The following is a 12,803-nucleotide window of genomic DNA, read 5'->3' as shown; positions in this document are numbered from 1 at the left end:
TTAGGGGAATTACGTGATGAGGTCGGTGCTTTGCGTCATGAGGTCGGTACATTACGTGAAGATAATGGTGCATGGCGTGATGAGGTTCGATCTTTACGTGGTGAGGTGGATTTTTTAAGCGATGACAATGGTGCGCTACGCGGTAAGGTATCTACTTTACGTGATGAGGTTGCCGCTCTACGCGAGATTGTTTTATTGTTGCAGAATGAGGTTCATACTCTACGCAATGAGGTAAATTTGCTTAATATTATACTAAAAATGCAAATAACCTTTTTTCGGCATTATTTATTTATTTATTTACTGATTTATGTATTAATTTATTTTCAGCGGCCCGATAAGGTAGATGTTTTACGTCGGGTTTTTCTAGCACGACGGGGTTCACGCATCAGACATCGTGCACGTGCCATTACGTCTCCGTTCACCCCACTAGTGCCAAGACTCCGTAAGAATAAGCCCGATGCACCTATCATCATTCAAGAGGCGTATCCTATTGTTCAAGAGGCCCCTCTCATCATCGAAGAAGCCCCTCCCACCGTTCAAGAGGCCCTGTCATCGTTCAAGAGGTCCCGCCCTCCGTTCAAGATCCCGATTCATATGGCGTCATATGTCGACATATTGATAAACCCCCTCCCGTTCCCAATATGATGGATGCGAGTTGGCTTTCGTATGTGTTACCGGCCAGTACCATTCCTCAGCAGGAGAGGGAAACACTACCGGATACAATTACGGATAATACCCTTTGGGCTAAGACCGCAGTTGATTTTTATCTACATGAGCGGAGCAAGGGGTGTTATTCTGACCTATGCCAAATCGACAATGCTATTCATTTGTTTCTTGATCGGTCTTGGTGGGGTATTTAATTAGGGGTTGAAGATAATGGCTATCTCGAAGGGGTGATAAGTCTTATATTCTTCTTATATTTCATTTTGATTAATTTTTTTAAATTATTAATAAATTCACTAATATATTATTTTTATAAAATAGCATATTGATGCATGGGTGTCACGTCTTCTAATAATAAGGAAATTGAGGAAAAGAAATACTCGATGGACTATTATGCCGAAGTCTTTTCACGCAGCTCACTTGAAGGATCAGAGAGATGCTTCATATACGTTGGGTAATGGAAAAGCTAAACTTTATCCTGCGTGGTGGGAGGTCGATAAGGTTTTTCATATTTATTTGATGTGCACAATTATTTATGATTGCAGGTGTTTATCCCTGTTTTGGAACGTCATCATTGGCTTCTCGTCGAGCTTTATCTCCCATCCCTGAAGACAATGGTATATGACAGCATGTTGAATTACATACCATTGTCTGATTTGAAAGATATTATTACAAAGGGATGGAGAGATCATTTGGCTAAATACTTGGATGCGATTGATTATTAGACAAATTCTGGAAACAAGAAGCTAAAGAAGTTCAAAATTACAATGATCAGAGACGAGACTGCGCCACAACAAACGCAGGGAGCCAGAGGGTATTGTGGTCCTCTCGTATGCTTGTGCTTGGAACGTTTGACGACATGAAGTAAACATTATCTACCTCTCACAGATAGAGATAGAAGTGCATTAGGCTTGTGGTTTTGGCATTATATGGCCAAATCGATATATGCGAGATGTTGCCTACCTGCATCCGCTTGCTGAAAGTGTGCATAAACAATTAGTAAGTTTGATCAAGTGTTGTTAACATATATACTCTTTAATTGGTTTGAAAATATTTGGTTAAGTACCTAGAATTCAATAATTTGTTGTTTGTTGGTTTTAGATGTGTAGAAAGTGTTGTTTGAGCAAATGTTTAGTTTCTGCAGGTTAATCCTGAAGTGAGCTGCATGAAATTGATGTATTTGTGCATAAACAACAGTCTGGGGTACACTTTGTTTGCTTTGTTTAATTAAATTTTACATTGAAAGTTGATTTGTTTAATTGATGAGGAAATAAGATTTATTTTTTGATTAATTGATTTGATTTGTAAAAGTTGATTTGTTTAATTTGATGTGTAAATAAGAATTATTATTTTTGCTTGTTTAATTGATTTGTAAAAGTTGATTTGTTGTTTCTAAAAAATTCAATCTGCATTATGTTTGAAGGCAAAAAAGACCTTTTGAAGGTACAAATTCGCAACGCGATTTTCGGTTTGCGAATTTTACTTTCGCGTTGCGAATTTGGCTATCGCAACGCTTATATGCGTTGCGAATTTGACTTTCGCGTTGATCGCAACATACAACATCAAGGTATATACAACATCAAACACATTCCAAGCTATAAATACAAGCTAAGGACACTTGAAGAAGCAAGAGAACAACTATCCAAGTAATCAAACACAAGAGAAAATCCCAACATGATAACAACTGAACAGATCATAGCAATGTTCAAACTCAAGTTGTAGATTTTGATTTCCTTTTGCTTGGCACCGTATGAGATTTGGATTTTGATTTCCTTTTGCTTGACACCATATGAGCTTTGGATTTTGATGAGCATCGGAAGCATTTCAGACTTATGATTTGGGTGGTACTCGAAAGCATTTTGGACTTATTATTTTTGTTATTATTACAAGTTGTAGCCCTCAATTATCGGGATTTTTAGTTGTCATTTGTTGCATTTCTCGTATACCACCCAGATCATACGCCCGAAACGTTTCTGACGCTTTATAGTTGACAAAAAATTACGATGGTCGGGATTTCCCTCGCGTTTAAAGTTGAAAAAAACAATGGAAATTAGGAATAATCAATGATAACATGCATATTGGCTTGGGCTAATATTTATAGTGGAGTCGAAATTTATATTGAAATTCAAACTCAAATTTAAATTTAAATTCAAACTCCAATTACATATGAAATGAATTTGAAATGCAGTGTTAAAATGAACATGGAAATTGCATAATTGATTCATACTGTTCAAGTAACATGCTTTATGAACCATCAAGCTAAAAGACAATATTGATTGAGTTCAAAGCTGAGTTGTGAGTTGATAGGGTTATACACAGCCCATCTCATCTGAATGAAAATATACATACAATATAATCAAACCAAAACATACATACACAATAAATTTATACATAACAATGTTCAAATAATATACCCACAAAAATGAAATTAATCCTATGAAAAAGGGTTATTTCTAACGAAGTCCGGAACATTATTTTCCAAATAATGTACCCATAACAATGTTCAAATAATGTACAACGTGATAGTCAAATTCGCAACGCGAAATAAGCGTTTTGATAGTCAAATTCGCAACGCGAAAGTCAAATTCAGTTTGCGATTTCACGTTGCGAATTTGACTATCGCAACGCGAAATAAGCATTGTGAATTTGACTTTCGTGTTGATTGCAACATACAAAATCAAGTTATATACAACATCAAACACATTCCAAGCTAAGGACACTTGAACAAGCAAGAGAACAACTATCCAAGCAATCAAACACAAGAGAAAATCCCAACATGATAACAACTGAACAGATCATAGCAATGTTCAAACTCAAGTTACTAATGAATGTCTAACTGAAAATGTATACATTCACACATAAAATAAACATAATACAACGTTTGCATTTAAAAATCACCTAAGTTAATAAGTCCTAAAAGGTGAAGCCGGTTGTGATTGGGATTTTGATTTTGATTGCGATTTTGATTTCCTTTTGCTTGGCACCATATGAGCTTTGGATTTTGATGAGGATCCATTTTTTGGTAGAGGAAAAGATGATTGTGATGGCACTAGTGATCCACAGGTCAACCTTGTATGACCACTTTCCTTGCACCGACTACATGTCGATATCCTTTTCTCTTCACCCTTAGACGATATACGATCGTGATTTTTTGGTCGGCCAGGTAGCCTGCTGTCCATGACCGGTGGCAAAACTGTTTGTAAGTCATCTGGTATGTTCCACTCAGAAGGATGTGGACATGGGTAGACAATCTCGGCATAAGTCTGTCGATATACTTCTGTAGTGTAGCAATCCATAGCGTATGCGCCTGAATCATCTTGGTTTAGATGAAGAGCAACTTTTAGAACATGGCCACACGGATAACCAGATGTTTGTCATTTCTTACAACTACACGTCTTTGCATTTAGATCGACAAGCCCATTTAAGTTATTATCCAATACTTTAAACAAAGTGTTTGAACATGGTTCAACTCTCCATGACGTTGACTTCACAACACGTTTCGTTATCTTTTTTTCAGTCCATGGTGTAACACGACGTTCCAATGTTCCTGTAAATTTAAATAAATAATACTTAGTAAAATATATGATACGTTACGAATTTAAAGAAATAATACCTGCATGGTTTCTTTTCTTATAGTGCCACTGTTAAATAGAGGCTCGAAAAAACTCCACTAACATAGTAATGGGTAATTTTCGGGAATGACGACTTAGAGCGTTGATTGATTCTGCACTATTAGACGTCATGAAACCATATCTTGCTCCCAGTTGATGTACTCTTGACCATCTTTCAAACCCGACATCTTCTAGTGTTTGAGCACATTGAGGCAAAACACGTCTTAAATAATTTATATACTTATTAAAATCCACTTCCCGATAAGCTTTTACAGCCTTTCAGTATGTCCATTTGTGATTTTTTATATCAGCAGACCTTGATTTTAGAATTCTGTACAAATGAACACCACAAAGTCCATGAAAAGTATCTGGGAAACACCTTCTAACAGCGTTGTCAATTGATTTTGCCCTATCGGATATGATTGTCAGATTGCTAATAGGACCTATGCATTCCCTAAGATTCCCCATAAACCATGTCCATGAATCAGAGGTTTCAAATTTGCCAACCCCGTAAGCTATTGGCAGTATCCCATTGTTAGCATCCATGGCTACTGCTAATAAGTTTACTCTAAGATATCGACCTTTCAAATGTGCTCCGTCAACTATAATAACTGGGCGCATACAAGTAATAAACAAACGAATCTACAAAATCATATACACAAGAAATATAATTATTTAAATGTGAAATGCATGCAACTAACAAAAATGAGTCAACAAAATTATAATTATTTACTAACCGCAGAACCAATGGCGATAAACAGCAACTCAAAGTGTCCATCTCTATCTGTTTTGATATGAGTTACAGACCCAGGATTTTTCAGCTTTAAATTGTGACAATAAGCCGACAGTTGGGCAAACAATGCTTCTGACAACCCCCTCAACAATTCCAAGGAATAACATTTGGCTCTCAAAGCTTGAGAATATGAGATACTAATCTTGAACCGAGCATTCATATAAGTCATAATTTTATGTCCCCGATATACCCTTCCATTCAAAAACATTAACTCAACCAGAAAACCACCCAACACCTTTTTGTTTGCCTGTCTATGGTGAGGAAAAACTTGGGTTCTTGAACATGTATGTTTATCAATAAAAGTCCTAACTTGAAACCATTTCACAATCTTTTATCCTCTTTGCAATCATACGCCACGTACAGTTTTTGTCAATTATACACCTTGTTTCGAAACGATCTTTGCTTGATTTGTTAACTTTTAGTTGATAGACATCTTCCACACATTTCGTATACAAAACTATCTTCAAGTATTCCTTTGTATCAAAACAATCATCTTTCTTGATACGAATAACTTTTGTGTAACAATCAACTGCTATTTTTACCAACTCTTCTTCCGGTATCTGAAGTAATTATGGCATATTCCAGTTATACTCCCGTGACATTTTCTTTTTTTTTTCTTTCTTCGGGGACTTTTTTTTCTTCTTTTTCTTCTTCAGGGTTATATGAATTACAGAATGGATGTTCAACATGTTCATTCACAGTCGTAACTTCCTCCTCATTATCATCAACAACATCTTCCTCGGCAGCGGCTGTTTCATCATCAAAATTCGGGTATTGACCAATATCAAAATCATTACATGCAGGGTCTGTTTCTTCTTCCAACATATCATCAAAATCTGAGTATTGACCAAGATCAAAGTCCGGGTATTGACCAAGATCAAATTTCGAATACTGTCTAGTACTCACATTTTTTTCTGTTGGCTCATAATCGTCTAACTGGTCAATACGAAAACCGAAATTTGGTGATGAAAGTTGATTGGATTTGGATTAGGAAAAGGTTGTGGGTTTTGAGATTGTGTTTGATATTATGTTTGATATTGGGAAATGTGGTGAAATAAAATTTGCTTGGTGATGAAATTGTGGTGGAACCATTAAATTTTGGGTTGAAGAACTTGGTTGATTACTACCCGCTACTGACCCAACTTCACTACTTCTAGGTTCAACAACATACAATGTAACATCATCTTCTTGCGAAACACTAATGTAAGCAATGAATCATTCAACATCTTCATTGTCGGTTAACAAATAAACTTTACATTTTCTCTGATAAGATAGCCTAAATCCACTTAGAGGCTCTAAATTCAATTTCTTTGCAACACGTAACATTAGAGTTTCATAAGTTAACTTTTTTAATGACAGTTTTAGTTGAAGACTCATGGGTAAAGGCATATATTGTAAAACACCATGAACATTCTCCCATGACCATCCAAAACACAAATCTATCCAAACATGATCAACATTAGATTATTTCATTCTACAAATTGTAAATTAATTTACTAAACAAACGAGCTATAAACTATATATCATCACTAACTTAGAGAAAAACATACATTTATTAAGTTGATAGTTGATAATTTGGGAGAGAAATCATTGAAAAATTATATAGAAATAAAATTATGTAAAAAAATTAGAGATGGGGAAGGATGTCGTTGGATATAGGAACGGATGTCGCCGAAGAGAGTGATAGATGGAGATGGAATGAGTTGCGATTTAGGGATTTAGGTTATGAGTTGTTGTTGCTGAGTTGTTATATACCCAAAACATTTGTGTTGTGAAACTAAAACATGTTGCGAATTTGACTTTCGCGTTATGAAATTTGACTTTATGTTGCGAATTTGACTATCGCGTTGCGAATTTGACTATCGCGTTGCGAAATTGGAGTTCGCGTTGCGAATTTGTTGGTCATTTTGGCAAATCCAAAAAAATTTTGGTTAAATTCGTATATTATAAGACATTTTTTGTCACTGAGTTTATTTTCTCAAAAAATTATCACTTAGGGGGTGTTTGGATGGGGGAATGTGGGATTCCCATGGGAATGGAATCCACATTCCCCCGTTTGGTTAGCCCGAGAATCTCATTCTCGGTAATGTAATATTACCAATAGTAAATTTTTTTGGGTATATTACTGGGAATGTCATTACCTCCATTTCCTTGGCTAAAACTAGTAATAGCAAATTCAAATTGTTTGGTTATTGCTTATCTCAGGAGTTCATCTTCCCAGCTTTAAATCGACATTCATTATTTCTAGTGGAATTTAAGTTGTTATTTTTCTTGTTTATTGCATCATGTGTTGGTGGTAGTCAATTTCCTTATTGTGCGTCAGATCCTATAATACATAGCCTGACGTGGCTTTATTCATATTTGTTAAACAGTACAAAATGCAAGAAGTCCATCTTGGTTCACATACTATAAGGTCCCATGGTGTTGCCGTTGGGAGGACACACATGCATGATTGGCTTATTCTTCTGTTGCTTGTGGTGATAGAGGTTATCCTCTATATTATTCATCCATTTTATCGCTTTGTTGGGAAGGATATGATGGAAGATCTAAGATACCCCTTTAAAAGTAATACGGTTCCTGTTTGGGCTGTGCCGGTAATTTTTGTTTGTCTTGCATTTAGATTGAAGTCCTTATTTTCTGTATAAGTTACCCCCCCTTCTCACGCTCTCTTTTCCTTTCTTGCCCCCGATATTTAGATGTATGCAATGTTATTGCCAATGCTGATTTTTCTCGTTGTGTACATCCGTAGGAGGGATGTTTATGATCTTCATCATGCTGTACTAGGTAAGTGTAACTTTTGGATATTTCTCTGTTTTATCAACAAAATTTTCTTCAACATTGGCTTAAAAGGAGTATCATAAGTTTAAAGTGATTGCTAAAATTAGTTTGCTAATGCAGGCCTCCTATTCTCCATTCTAGTGACGGCTGTAATTACTGATTCGATAAAAAATGCAGTTGGACGGCCTCGGCCAGACTTCTTTTGGCGCTGTTTTCCAGATGGAAAGGATGTATGCCTCTCTAGACCTGCTATTCTGGGAATATGAAACTTCCACTACTACCTTGACTTTTTTGTATTGTCAATGTTTAATAGAAAGAAACTCAATTTAGTTGCTTCACAGGCTTATGATAAATGGGGAAATGTCATCTGTCATGGCGATAAAAATGTCATTAAAGAAGGGCATAAAAGTTTTCCAAGTGGGCACACCTCTTGTAAGCTCCTCTTATACTGGCAATTAATGTTCATATTTGTTGAGATAATGAATATTTCAGATTGTTATAGTGCTCTTCAATTCTTCGTCTAGTCATTTTCACACTGTAATCTCTGGAGGATTTTTGGACTCATTTTTTAGGGTCCTTTGCTGGGTTGGGTTTTCTTTCACTTTACTTGTCTGGAAAAATCAAAGTATTTGACCGCAGAGGACATGTTGCGAAATTATGAGTTGTTTTTCTCCCTTTATTGGTTGTATCGCTTGTGGGCATTTCTCGAGTCGATGACTATTGGCACCACTGGCAGGATGAATTTGCTGGAGGCCTCTTAGGTTGGTATTGCTCATACTATGGAGTTGTTTTCATTCATGACATGCTCTATTTACCTTCTTAAGATTATCTTTTGTAGGGCTCGTAGTGTCTGCATTTTGCTATTTGCAGTTCTTCCCACCACCATATGATGCCAATGGTATGCTCCCAAACTCTTTTCTTTTCTTCCTTATTATAAAGTTGATTCTACAATGTGTCGTACCATCTCCTTGAGGAGTAAAAGGGGAATACATTGGCTTGTGTGTCTCAGACCCTGAATTTTTCAATGCATGAGTATCGGGAAAAGCTAAAAAGTTGAGCTTACCCGTTTTAGATGTGGACCGATATCTGATGCTCACCTGAGTCTGTGTAAACATGAATGGATGCATTGTTCCCATATATATTAGTAATCTAAATTTATCTGAACTGTTGTTGAAAATTGTTTGTAGGTTGGGGGACTTATGCATATTTTCGAGTATTGGAGGAGTCGACTGCAAATACAACAAACACAGCCAATGCTGGGAATCTGCGCAATGCAACTTCAGGGGAGATTCAGATTGCGAACCAACAGGAAGGACGCCATGATAATGGATTTATGGGAATGCATTTAGCACGGGATGCCGATTCAACGATGGGAGATATGGAATCAGGGAAGAGCCAGCTAGGTGAGTTTGATGTATGTAAATGAGGAATAGGTATATATGCACATCTCCTGAGCTGGTTTTCACTTCTTTAAGGACAAATATTCTAAAACAGGGCAGTTGGATGCTCTTATTCCTTTCTCTACTTCCCTTGTGTTTTAATACTTCAATTTAAACCCTTTCTTACTTTTTATTAAATGTCTGTGTCCTGGATTTATGTGCGCGATGAATGATTAGTTGATTAAATGTTGGATATTACACGAGCATATAAAAATGAGGGTGAAAGTATACATAGATTCTATTGTATCATAGGTACAATACTAGACCTAAATTCAAAAATTCTTCTATCTTAACCATTGTATGAATCTTGATTAATCTTAAATTAAAATCTATAAAATAAAATATTAAATTATTTTTTAACTGAGATGGAAATACCTTGAAATTATAAGAAGAATTTAAAAGTAAGTCATTCATTTCCTCTAAAATCAACGAGGGTAGAAACTAACTAATTAGAATATAATATGATCATACTAAAAGAAAATGAATAAAATCCAAATAAATATCGTCAGCCCTGACATAAAAGTATATATAATAATGATGGTTCATTGGCAAAACTCAACTGTGATATATTTTTGGTGTTTGTAAGCGTTCGATCAATATCCAACCTGAGGAATCAAAGTATGAATAGATCAACAAGATAACTAAATAAATGTCATAGAGTGACAACATCGAACTTAACACTATAAAAAATACATACTACAAGAACATATAAAACCATCCACCATTTTCATACAAGAAAATATCAAGTAAACAAAAAAAATTAATTATAATTATAATTAATTATAGGAGAGGGAAGGAAATAAAAAGAAAAATCAACTATCGACGATTAGTTTAAGATTGATGTTGGGATTTTCGGAAGCTCGATTCGACATCTGGAACGGTTTGCAAAGAGGGGTCGGAATGGTTTTGTGTTTAGGGAGTAAGGAGATTGAAAGATAGAAAATTGCATAGCGATTTAGAGTGGTTCGACTTTCTCAACCAAAGTCTACATCCACTACCTTAGCTCCTCACCAAGGATTTTCCAACAAATTCACTAATTTGTTCTTTCTTTTGAGGACAAAGAGATAATCTTACAACTCCCTAGTTTTTTCGGGCTAAACTAGAACCTTTCCCTAGCTTTTACACGGGATAAGCTAGAACTTTTCCCCTTTACAAAAGGATAAAAGATGTAAAACAAGAAAACCTCTCTAAGGTAGGTGTTTACAAGATTGAGCTCACAAGAACAAAATATTTACAAGAGAAAGATGAAATAAGAATGAAAAATTCTTCTCTTGTGTTTGATTGCTTAGATAGTTGTTCTCTCTATTCTTCAAGTGTCCTTAGCTTGTATTTATAGCTTGAAATGTGTTTGATGTTGTATATAACCGTTGGGGATGTTTTGGAGCCGTTTGAGGATGATTTTTCTACTCAAAAAGGCTGCCCATAACATGGTGCATCGGTGCACTATCAAGGTGCATTGATACCCCTTCATTAAATTCAAATAAACTAGTCGTTACTAGCCGTTGCAGCCTTCGTGCATGGATGCACAGCAGGATGCATCGATGCACAGCAGGATGCATCGATGCACAGCAGGATGCATCGATGCACTAATTGCATTCGGTGTTTGAGTGCATAGATGCACTTCATGGTGCATCGATGCACTAGTGCAGGTGCATCGATGCACAGGGATGCAGGGCATGCATGGATGCACTGCAGTGGTGCATGGATGCACTTTGACACCCTTTAGCATTTTGGCTCAAATCCGAATTTAATGGACTTTGAATTATTTTTGAAACCTTTTAAAACTTTGAATAAATTCAATTAAGTCCAAAAACATTTTGTAAATTCAATTCAATTCCAAAAACCATTTTGCCTTAAATTGTTATATCAAAACATAGTTCAACAATCTCCCCCTTTTTGATATAACAAAACATTTGAAAAATTGTTTTTGGCAAAATCCCCCCTTAATAAATTGTTTAATGAAAAAGATACCAATTGTTAACAAAATGATATCAATTGTTACCCATTGTTTGAAAATATATGAAAATGTTAAGCTCCCCATTTTTCATTAAGAAATTGAATTTTTCAAACCAAAACTTCTCCCCCTTTTTGTTATATCAAAAATAATTCAATCTTTGAAGTTCAAAATAACTTTGGAGAGTAAGTAGTAAATTTAAAATTTTAAAAATCATTTGAAAAATCAAAGCTCCCCCTCAATAAATGCATTCCAAACAAAATTAAGTTTTTAGGATCATGACACTTAAACAAAATTGAATTTCAACAAAGAATAACAAATATGTTAGTAGTACATGAAATTCAATATATTCAAGTCTAAAATATTTTATGCAATATTAATTATTGAAATTAAGTGCATATGAATAAGTTTTCCAAAAATGTTATGCATTTGAAAATTTTGATATCAATTGTTAGAGAGATATCATTTTCATTTAAATCACATGCATAAACATTTAAATTTAGGTCAAAAAAAATTAAAATTTTTAAAATCAAAGTTTTTGAAAAATTGATATCAATTGTTAGAGAGATATCATTTGCATTAAAACCAATTTTGACCAAAATTTTATTATGATGAACTACAAATAAAAAAATCATTAAAAATTTAAAATGTTCATCATAACCATTTTTTAAACATACATGAGATTAAAAACAATGCATAATCATTTAAAATCAAAACTCATGCATGCATAAATCCTATGAGCAACCAAATAACTAAAATTAAAAAACATTAAGCTTAGAGGTTACCATTCTTTTTTATGTGTGGCTAGAGCATCTTGAATATCATCATCTTCATCACCATTGCTCCCACACACCTACAAGAGACATTCATTTCGATTTTGGTATCCAAATTGCTTTGGATCCTTGGACGTTAGTTTCAATGCCCCTTGTTCCCTTAAGAACCCATACTTGTCTAATTTTAAAATGTTTTCATTTCTTTAAAGGACAAGTATGTTCCAAATGACCATAAAAATGACAATGTGAGCATTTTTCCATTTTTAAACATAATAGGTTATTTTTAGAAATTAATTCTTTTTCTTTTGTTAAGCCTTCAAGCTTAACTCCTAACTCAAAATTTTCTTTTTCTAAATCATTTATTTTGATTTTTGAACGCTCTAAATTACTTTTCAAAATTAATTTCGTATATTTGGAATTCATTGTCTCAAATCCCAAATACTACCTATTATAAGCATCTTGTAACTCATCAAAAGTAAATGAATTAAATTCATTTGAGTTAGAAGATACCTCGAATTCTTCTTGAGTGGTCATGAGGCATAGGTTGACTACTTCATCTTCATCATTGGAATCATCTTCATCACTCCAAGATGCAACAAATGCCTTCTTCCCCTTTTTCTTTAGAAGAGGACATTCATACTTGACATGCCCCTTTCTTTGAAAATTGAAACATATCGGGGGACTCTTCTTCTTGGTTGATTCATGTTTCACTTCCTTGGAAATCATGAATCTCTTGAGTTTCTTCAAGAGCTTGACCATCTATTCTTCTTGTTCATCATCGTCTTCATCCAC

At 34.9% G+C, this 12,803-nt stretch overlaps 1 pseudogene; it reads left to right on the top strand.

The window, feature by feature from the left end:
- Positions 1-7,367: 7,367 nt before the first annotated feature.
- Positions 7,368-9,310, top strand: LOC120153898 (annotated as a pseudogene).
- The last annotated feature ends 3,493 nt before the right edge of the window (positions 9,311-12,803 follow it).

Source organism: Hibiscus syriacus, unplaced genomic scaffold (genome assembly GCF_006381635.1).
Source record: "Hibiscus syriacus cultivar Baekdansim isolate YM2019G1 unplaced genomic scaffold, ASM638163v2 tig00111105_pilon, whole genome shotgun sequence".
Classification (NCBI taxonomy): domain Eukaryota; kingdom Viridiplantae; phylum Streptophyta; class Magnoliopsida; order Malvales; family Malvaceae; genus Hibiscus; species Hibiscus syriacus.
The sequence above is the reverse complement of the archived record's forward strand: the minus strand, read 5'-3'. Positions and strand labels throughout refer to the sequence as shown.